Raw genomic sequence first — 11,327 nt, forward strand, 5'->3', positions numbered from 1 at the left:
GAACATAACAGTTGACCTGTTCGTTGAATTGCGGCAGCAGCAGCATACAAAGCGGATTCCAAAAAAGTTGGGACACTTTGTATTTTGTGAATAAAATCAAAATGCTGGCATTTTCAAAACATCTAATATGTTAATAAGGTAGAGCATTATGTACAGACAACATATCAGTTGTTAAAGTCGAGCAGAATTATTGTTTTGAGGTAATTATGTGATCATTTAAAATTTGACCCATGCAACAAATCTCAAAAAAGTTGGGACAGAGCCAAAACATGTTGTAATAGTTGGATAATTCTAAAAATTACACAAGGAAGAATATTTTAAAATGAACTATATTGACTGCCAACATGAATGCACAAATAAAATACCATCACATAGAGGCTGTGGCACTCAGCAGCGAAGATTTTGAGGGACTAATTACTTATCTATTACACAGAAAGATTGAATTATCAAAATTGCAGGTATATAAGGCCTATTTCTGTAATATAGAGTTCTGTGTATCATTGCACGAGTTATGAGATCATGACATACTCGTGGTAAATAAGCAAACTATGACACTCCAACAATGACAGCTCTCGAAAAAATGACCATAAACACAACACTTGATTAATGCACATGATGCAGACATTAAACCGTGTTGTGTGCGGAAAGGCTCATTCTATGGACCTAGTAGACATGTGAAACTGTCCTCTGATTACAGAATGGAAAATATTGAATCCTTTTTGAAAATTATGGAGTCATGCACCCTCCAGGTTATATAGAAAATGAATACTTCAACTTGATTTAGTGGTCAATCTGAAAGACAGCATATATGATGGTAAAGGGGTGCAGAGGTGACTTGTTTAGGGTCTTCTTACTCATGTAGGGCATTAAAATGAATGTTGAATGATACATACAGACTTTAAACAGCAAACATAGCTACCAAGGCATTATATTTTGGAGCACCGCCTTTAGATATTGCCCCATAATGGCGGCAAATGTCAATCTCTACTATGTTCCAACAGTGTGGTTCCATCATAGGAGTAAACAGGTCACAAAATTGTTTTCTTGCAGTCAGGATATGCCACATAATAAGCATAACAAAAAGGTAAACAAGTTGAAGAACACACCTATCAGTTGAGCTGCTGAAATCATGTCTCGCATATCAAAATATCTAATTTTTGAATAAAATTATGCCAACAGTGAAAGTATTTAACTGTTCAGTCTCATCCCTTGTGTTGTGTTTAGTCTTATCCAATATAAAAAGCATTTTATTGGCCCTGTCCCAACTTTTTTGGGATTTGTTGCAAGGGTGAAATTTGAAATGATCACATAATTACCTCAAAACAATAATTCTGCTCAACTTTAACAACTGATATGTTGTCTGTACATAATGCTCTACCTTATTAACATATTAGATGTTTTGAAAATGCCAGCATTTTGATTTTATTCACATAATACAAAGTGTCCCAACTTTTTTGGAATCCGCTTTGTACATGATCCACAGTCCTATAGGACCTCAGGACTGTTTCAGCCTATTGCAGCATGCCATCTTGCCTATTTGGGCTTAAAAATGCACCTACAACGTAAGAGCATCATTATGACAACAGCACAGACAATCGTTATTACCAACACCATGGATGCTTCTTTAGTCTGTGAATGAAGAGTATGCTATGGGGTGAAAAAAAACCTAAATAAAATCATGAATGCAGAACTTTTTTTGCACTGGTGATGACACATCCTCCTTACCATTCCTGCTAAGGAAAGGAAAAAAAGCAAAAATCCCTCCTTCGACCTCCAACCCAACCCTCTCGTCAGATGCAGCTTCAACCATCCTATCTAAACATTGACAGGAAGATGACTGACTGTTGTAGTCTATCTGTGCATTGAATTTTGCCCGTTTGCTTTTTTTTTTTAAAGAAACTTCATCAAAAAATGTAGCTTCAACTCAACAACATCATTACGTCAACATCACAGAGTTGGTTGTTTCACATTACAACTTGGTCTTTTGGTCATGGACTACCATCCACCACACCATGGCCACATCTTTAGCCTGTTAACAAGGATTAGGCTATGGGGTGAAAATGACCTAAACAGGGGCCTCTGGGGAGATGTTTTTGTCCTGGAGTTTCATTTGACTAGATTAGGTATTTTAGGCCAAGAACCACCCCTTTTCCTTACAAATTGAAGAATAATCCACACACCTCCATGGGGTGCAATGCCCAAAGCCCTCCAGTTTAAAGGGGTATGCCACTATTTTGGGGCTTAATACAGTTAAAATCGTTGGCTGGGGTTTATAAAGGTGGTAAAGTGTCTTATTTTTCATGTTAAGCGTTGTCTTGCTTTAAGACAAGTTAAAAGAGGGAATATGTCGCTAAGCTAGTGAAAGTCAATGGATCCGTGTAGCATTGTAGCATGATAGCAGTTTAACATAGATACTATGAACACTAGATACTGCATTGACCACTGCTTTGTATACGAACGACTGGGTCAAATGAGATCGGCACCATACCCTGGTTGGATCCCAATCTGTGGACTTCCGTCCTCCCTTGCTCACTTGCCTCCTAGGGACCTCATGATGATGTCACTGACGACAGAAAATTAATTCAATATCTTGCAAAAGCATGATTGTAATTTCATTTTCTCATTTGCAATTTGGATGGTGAATGAAGAACTGTTCCCCAAAAGTTGATGTGGCTAGGCTGACTAGCTAGGAAACTTTACTGTATTCTCCACGGAGGAGGGGCCAAGAGGCGGGGCGAGGCCACAAGCACAAGTGGAGGACTGGAGTGTGCATATTGGAACGCACCCCATCTTTAGCCGGCATAATAATAATAATAATAATAATAATAATTGTATTTGTATAGCACTGTGTCATACAAGGCATGTAACTCAAAGTGCTTAACAAATGGGAAAAAAAAAACATTGTTAGAGATAGATTTAAAAGGAGAGGTATAGAGGAGAGGCAGAAAAAGCAGGAAGGCAGAGGAAGAAGAGATAGACAGAGAATGTAGAGTCATAAGGTCAACGTAGGTTAGGACCAGGATTCTTAGATGTGTAAGGTCCATAGTGGCTGGGCCTATCATAAGTCATAGATAGTCACACAGAGATTGGGCGCTCAGGTGCGGCCCCTGGTGGCATCAGGGGTGAGGAAAAACTCCCTTTCGCTTGATTCATAGTTTGTAAGGGGAAAAAAAAAAGCTCAGTGAGGTCTGAGAAAAAAGACCCCCTATAGTCAGGAAGAAACCTCAGGCAGAGACCAGCGGCCACCTAGGGGAGCCCCCTGCCAGGGCTGGTTGCGAGTAGTAAGGGCGCTGCGGCAGCTGGGACACTATGACGCCTTGGCAGCTAGGAGTTGGCAAGGATGAAGAGGTGGGTCTTCAGCTGCTTCTTGAAGGAGTCGACGGAGGTGGCTGATCGGATCTCGATGGGGAGGGCGTTCCATCTCTTGGGCGCATAGCAGGCAAACGCGGCGTCGCCGATCTTCTTCTGCGGGGGGGTGGGGGTCCTTAGCAGCTTGGCATCAGTGGACCTGAGAGCTCGAGCAGGGGCATAGAAAGAGAGCATGTCTGAGATATAGCTAGGGGCAAGTCCATAGGCGGCGCTACAGCAAGACTCTTGGGGAAGCTAAAAAAAAAAAAAAGGGGGGGGGGGGGCGTCATCGGAGAAACTGTTGTGGTATCAGGGTCCGGGGGCACTGAATCAGTCGCCACGCGAGGCCCTAACCGCGGCTTTTGATATATTATCATGACATTAGATGATGTTGAAACAAAATGATGAACAAATAAAACGGAACATTTCCATGCGCAACTATCGTCATGCTCGTGCGCCAATGGAACTGTCAAACGCGACAGGCACACACACACACACTGAAGGCAGGAGAGGAAGACGGCTAGTTGCCACACCATGGACTGTTATCTCGCAAAAATGTCTCGAGCAATCAAATCATACACCAGACTGACATTTTCATGCGCTAGGCCACTCTACCTCCATCAGACCGGTATCAAAACTCGCAATCAAACTCCCAAAACTAATGACGAGGCAAAATGCGCACACTAGGCCTACATTTTCCAGATGGCTGTAGCTAGCTTAATATTTCTATTGGATGTAGCTTACTAGGTTCTACAAGTAGCTTGCGCAGCCAGACACTGTTGCCGCTCCCTCGCACTGTACACTGTTCACTCCAGTCACACGCAGATGCCCAACAAACACAAGCGAATCTACACACATCACATTAGGCTACATATGGTAACTAAACCACCCGGGCAGCGCACCATGAATTCAGGAAAGGGGTGCATTTTTGAAAGTGGTGTTAGCTTGGTGACAGGATAGCACAGGTGATTTGCTTTGAACTGAAGTGATGGCTATAGTTAGACGGAAGACAAGTAGACAACTACATCGATAACAACATTGACAACAACATTGCCAACAAATAGTAAACTTAGTGCTTCTGCGAGCACATCAGGGGGAAAAACGGATTTCCTACCTTATTCTGTCTTGTTAATTCCTGTTACTTGAAGATAGAGGCAAAATATCAATTGAGATTCACCAAATAGGCTATCCATTTATAGATACCTGTAGTCAGTGTGGTTGAATAACGAATGCTACAAGAGGAAAATGTCAACATTGTGACCTATGGCTGGTGAAAAAAAAACGAATGATCTGAAAATGAAATGTAGTGGAATGCCAATTTATTCCAGAGGTCATTTTTATCGAGATATTAAACATTCCAGATTTCATTTCATAAGCAACGAGACCGCCTCGCGGCCTGGCTCTGTTGAAGCCAGTAGAACTGACACCTGATTGGTTGACCGCAGCATGACATCGCCGCAACGAAACTAGATCTACTAACAAGGTGGATAGGCCATTCAGCAGGAAACCCTCGTTTTGGTTCATTGTGTGTGCCTGCGACATTCCATCGCTGGATATAAAAAAAAATATTTTAAAATTTCCTTTTATTTATTTCTTATGACAACTTTGGGGAAGCTAAGCTTCCCCTAGCCTCTTAATAGCGCCGCCCATGGGCAAGTCCATTTAATGCTTTAAAAACTGTGAGCAGAATCTTAAAGTCGATTCTGTATGAGACAGGTAACCAGTGCAGGTCTGCCAAGACAGGAGAGATGTGCTCTCTCATTCTGGTTCTTGTTAGGATTCTTGCCGCAGAATTTTGAATGAGTTGCAATTTGTCAATTAATTTTTTTTGGGAGACCAGAGAAGAGGGCATTGCAGTAGTCTATCCTACTGGTGACAAAGGCATGAATAAGTTTCTCAGCGTCTTGTCGGGGGGCCAAGCCGCACACTTTGTTGACATTTCTAAAATGGAAAAAAGCAGATTTTGTTATCCTGTTGATGTGAGGGTCTACGCTCAAATCCGAGTCTATGACCACACCTAGGCTAGTAACCTTATCTTTAATGTGCATGCTTAGGTCACCTAGGCTTGAGTGGAGTTTTGCACGTTTTTTCTTAGGCCCAATGAGCAACACTTCAGTTTTATCCTCATTTAATTTTAGGAAGTTACTGTTCATCCAATCTGTGATGGCAGACATGCATTTAGTCAAGGCATGAATGGCAGTGGTTTGGCTAGGCTCGACAGAGATATATAGTTGAGTGTCATCGGCATAGCTATGAAAATCAACATTGTGCTCTCTGATGATGGAGCCCAGGGGCAACATATAGAGAGAGAAGAGGAGAGGGCCCAAGCAACTACCCTGAGCAACTCCAAAAGGCACATCATACTTATTGGAGACGTATTCTCCGATGGTGACAAAAAACTGCCTTCCTGTAATATATGTTTTGAACCACTCTAAGACGTGACCGGACAAGCCTACCCAAGATTCAAGGCGGTCAATTAGTATGTTGTGGTCTATCGTGTCAAAGGCGGCACTGAGGTCGAGGAGGATAAGTGCTGAAACTTTGTTTGCGGCAGTGCTGAGCCTAAGATCACTTATTATTTTGGTTAGTGCTGTTTCGGTGCTATGGTTGGCTCTAAAGCCTGATTGGAATTTTTCCAAGATATCATTCCCAGCCAGATGTTGATTAAGCTGTTTAAATACAACTTTTTCTAGTACCTTGCTTATAAAGGGGAGGTTTGATATAGGTCTGTAGTTGTTTAAAGAATTCTGATCTAAATTTGTCTGTTTTCGGAGTGGCTTTACCATGGCTGTTTTGAATGAGCTTGGAAAAATGCCTGTAAGCATAGAGGTGTTAACAATTTGCAGTAAAGGTGCTGCTAAGCAACCAAGTATGTTTTTTAGCAGATATGTGGGGATCGCGTCAAGGCTGCAGGTAGACTGCTTACTTTCCCTGACTATTTTACAGAGGTCGTCCTCTGTAATTGGACAAAACTTTTGGAAGCTCTCAGGTCTCCTAGGGGGGTTTAACCCTCCCCTCGGTGTATCGCCTGAGTGGGCGACAGAGGTTGCTGCGTTTCCACCTTGGATGCCTTCTCTAATGTCGGCAATCTTTTTATTAAAAAATCTAGCAAATTCCTCGCACTTGGCATGTGATGCTGCATTTAGGTTGTTATTGCTATGTGTTGGATTAAGCAGGTGGTCAATAGTGGAAAAAAGAACTTTCGCATTATGCTGGTTATCTGTTATGATTTTGGAAAAATATGCTTTTCTCTCTGAGCGTACTGCATTATTGTAGGAGGAGATCTCATCCCTAAGGGATTGTCTATGGACTTCTAATTTAGTTTTCCTCCAAAGACGCTCGGTTACTCTGCATTTTCTTTTTAAGGCTCTAAGTGAGTCATTCATCCAAGGTGAATACCTAGCTCTGGTTCTTGTCGTCGTTCTAATTGGAGCTATGTTATCTAGAATTCCTCTTAAGTTGTTGTTGAAGCTATCAACCATTTCATCAGGTGTGCAGTGACCATTTAGTAGGTCACCTGATTTGATGAGGTCTGAAATCTTAAGCTCAGCAGAGGCATTAATGCGTCGTCTGTGAATGACATTGTTGGGTGTGCTAATTTGTGTTGAAATGTCAAAATCAAAAAACACACAGTGGTGGTCGGAGAGGCCGACGTCCGTGACCGATATATTGTTGATATCAAGTGCATGTGAAATAACAAGGTCAAGTGTGTTGCCTTTCCGATGGGTAGGCTGTTCAGTAACATTCTGGACGAGACCGAATCCATTTAATGAGTCTAAGAAAGACTTGGCTATTGCGTCATCTGATTTATTTACGTGGATATTAAAGTCGCCAGCAATTATTGCTTTATCATAGTTAGTAAGTACGTCCGACATGAAGGTGGAGAAATCAGATAGAAATGACGAAGAGAATTTCGGTGGACGGTACAGAACAATAATAATCAGTTTGAGGTTTGCTTGGACCCTCATTGCCATGTATTCAAATGAAGAGAAAGAGCCCAGATTCATCTTAGTACAATTAAATTTGTTGGAGAAAAGTATGGCTACGCCTCCGCCTCGTTTATTTGGTCTCGGGGCGTGAAGGAATTTGTAATCGGAAGGGCAAGCCTCAATAAAAGTAGCCGCCCCGTCGTCTACCATCCAACAGTAACTCGGGCCATTCGCGAAGTCTTTACGAGAAAATCAGAAAAAAATCAACTTTAAGCCTCGTGTTGCCTTTACGAATAGCCTCATTTCTCGTGGTTGGGCGACGAAAGGGGGGAACTGATAATTGGGGTGGTTTGGTTCTAGGGGGAAGAATAATGCAGACGGACGTCAACAAGCGCGACTGAAGGCTAACTGGAAACGACGGTAATCAAACATTTCAAACAAGTGATTTAAGGTTAAGTTTAGGGTTAAGTTTAGGGTTAGGATTAGGGGTTAGGGTTAGGTTTAGGGTTAAGGTTAGGGATAATGTTGAATGTCTCTCTCTCTCACTCGCTCTCTCTCACCCTCTCTCTCACCCACTCTGGACGACAGCGTGCCCAACTACGAAAAATGAGGCTATATTGTAGCGGCACCACGAAGCATGTAGTTGATTTTCCCCGAGAATGGGCTCTACCATCAATTGGTGGCAAGATAATACCCACATTATCCTGCAGGTGGTGGTAATATCATGAGACCGACCCAAGACAGCGGTGCCCAGGGTTGGGCCATACCAAAAGCCAAAAGGCAGAACATGGCATCTAGAGTTATATATATATATATATATATATATATATATATATATATATATATATATATATATATTATTTTTTATTGAACAACGAGGAACAAACAGAAAGTAAACAAACACAAAGGAGATGGGCAAAGAAAAAAACAACAACAAAGAAACAAAACAGAAATACACCACCCAACTCCAATTGCCCCACATCATCCTTGAGCCTCCCACTCTGCCCACAGCTCCACAAACCTCCCCATTTACAATATGTGTGCAAAAGTGATCTTTTCCATCAAATAAATGTCCTCGACTGTATCAGTCCACTCTGTCACCGTGGGCATATCTGGCTGCATCGGTATCTAATGCTCATATGGTTGTTAACACTTGAACTGGAGCACCACACCAGTCCTGACTAAGCAATAGCAGAGAGATTATCATTGTAGATGTACAGGAACATGATTGATGTAGCCTACAAATGAAGAGTTCAGATGGAAAAAAAAACCCTAAGTGCCTTTTCAGAAACATTTCATACTTCATTTTTATGTTATACAAATCTATCAAAATTCCACATTTTTTATTTCATTCATGTAATTTAAATATGTATATGTATTCTCAAGTACATGAATGTAAACCAAACCAACATCAGGGTTCCCTAAAAATATAGAAGTGCAGGTCTTCAGAAATGGAGTATGGGGTTTTTTGCATCGGAACTCTTCAAATGCACACTCTTCTGCCCCAATAGCATCACAGCGTCATTACTGCAACATCACATTACAACTTGGTCATTGCCATTGCAAACTGGCATTGGCAGGCTTATGATGAGGTCAAGGGGACATTGGGGGGCTTATGATGAGGTCCAGGGGGCATTGGAGGGGCTTATGATGAGGTCAATGGGGCGCTGAGAGGTTGAGAACCACTGATGTAGATAACGAGAGCTACGTAACTAGAAGAGGGGGGGCGGGGGGAGTCTTTCCATGGCCTGACAGATGGAAAAGTGTCTTCAGTAATTCCTGAATAGAGGATTGAGCTCAAGACAACACACACATCAGCCCACTCAGAATGGGCACATCTACTGTATGTGTTAATGTGCGTGTGTGTATGCATGTATGTGTGTGTTTGTGTGTGTGTGTGTGTGTGTGTGTGTGTGTGTGTGTGTGTGTGTGTGTGTGTGTGTGTGTGTGTGTGTGTGTGTGTGTGTGTGTGTGTGTATGAAATTCAGAGATATCAGATGTCACATGTGATACATTACACTTTGTTTTCTTCTTCTACAGTAGTAGTGAATGTGTTTCGAGAGTGTTCGGAGGGGTGGGGGGAGGGGGGGAGGGGAGAGAGAGAGAGCTCAGAGAAAGACACTACTACCACAATACTGTGTGTTTGTGGGTGCATCTATGTGTGTGTGTGTGCGTGTGTGTGTGCGCGTTCGTGCGTGCGTGCGTGCGCGCATGCATGTAAGCGCGTGAGTGTGTGTGTGTGCTTACGCATGCATACAGTATACAAGTACGTGTTTACGTATCTGTGCAGTGACTTGAAAGAGCCCATCAGGGAAACATTTTTTTTTATTTGTTTGTTTATTTCTATATTTATTTTATCGATGTCACTCCCAACTGCTGGCTCAGAGCCCTCCACTAAGGACAAGCACTTGCTTCCACCTGACCGGCGTTTGAACCGAGCTCAGCACACACAGTACATCGTGTGTATAAATATATACATAAGACAGGCATGGAGCGCAGCGGTGCATTAACATGGAAGAGCAGCGGGAAGGGAAACAAGCACATGGATCTAATGATGGAATGGAACTCCCCCCCACAGCATTCCGGTTGCCACGGCGCAATGCAAGCGTTGTGTTCCATGCACGACTACTGTATGTGGGTCAGCGTGAGTAGTGTAGTAGGCTAAGTGAGAGGGAAAGGCAGGTGCATTCTTTTTTTGTTTAAAGATTTTTTTTGGTCTTTTTTTATGACTTTATTGATGACAGGATAGTTTGAGAGGTGGACAGGAAGCGAATGGGGAGGGAGATGGAGAGGGGTCGGCAAATGACCCGGGTCGGTAACCGAACCCGGTTCGGCCGCTTGGCGGACAAGTGCCCTATCGTTTTAAAAATCCTGTAGAGAAAGCAGTTGTGGTTCATAAATTGTATGCATATTGTATGTGGTTTCGCTTCTATAGTGTGGTAAGCGAATCGGTATGACAGGTTTGCACTGTTTAGAGACTGTTTACAAAACACAAAGCTTTGTTTTATCACAAATACAGATAGGCTTACTTTGCTGAAAACACCACATATTTGTGCTCATTAAAATTATGAACATATTAAGAGACTAACAGATATTTATCCAACCTACTATTTTTTTTTCATTTAACAAACACACAAAGTTAAAATCTGTTTTGTTGTCAGTGTCAGTCTTCACGTGTTCACTATCAAATTACGTTTCTCGCTGTCCAAGCAAAACAGCCAATTAAAAAAGGCATTTACTGTATGTGCACTAGTTCTTCTCCAGAATATCCTTCAGGAGTTGAGGGAGAGAAAAAAGGCCGAACGATAACCAGCAACTGACCCAAAAGGACCAAGACATTTGTGCAAACCAGGCGGGACTTTAAGATACAACATCTGTCAGATTGTAGACCCTAGATGTGGCCAAACACTGTGATAGCTCATGAATTTGAAAAAAGGTTTCAATAAATAAATGATCCTTTCCTGTGAATCCTAATCAGAAATGCATCCAACCGCCGAGCCACTCCTACTGTGATGCTGTGCCGATGTCCTCTGAGATATCTGGACCTACTAATGTGTGTCATGGAGACTATTTGCTGCCACTCTATAGCTCTTAACTCTCTCTCTCTCTCTCTCTCTCTCTCTCTCTCTCTCTCTCTCTCTCTCTCTCTCTCTCTCTCTCTCTCTCTCTCTCTCTCTCACACACACACACACACACACACACACACACACACACACACACACACACACACACACACACACACACACACACACACACACACACACACAGTTTGGTTGTCCTGCAAAGAGGTCGGTTGTCCCGGGCCCAGGGAGAGGGCAAGGGTCCAGAACTGGTACCTCAGTATATTGTATTGGGTGCTGGGCTGGTACCTCAGTATATTGTATGTATTGGGTGCTGGGCTGGTACCTCAGTATATTGTATGTATTGGGTGCTGGGCTGGTACCTCAGTATATTGTATGTATTGGGTGCTGGGCTGGTACCTCAGTATATTGTATGTATTGGGTGCTGGGCTGGTACCTCAGTATATTGTATTGGGTGCTGGGCTGGTAC

The sequence above is a fragment of the Engraulis encrasicolus genome, chromosome 1 (assembly GCF_034702125.1).
Source record: "Engraulis encrasicolus isolate BLACKSEA-1 chromosome 1, IST_EnEncr_1.0, whole genome shotgun sequence".
Taxonomy (NCBI): Eukaryota; Metazoa; Chordata; class Actinopteri; order Clupeiformes; family Engraulidae; genus Engraulis; species Engraulis encrasicolus.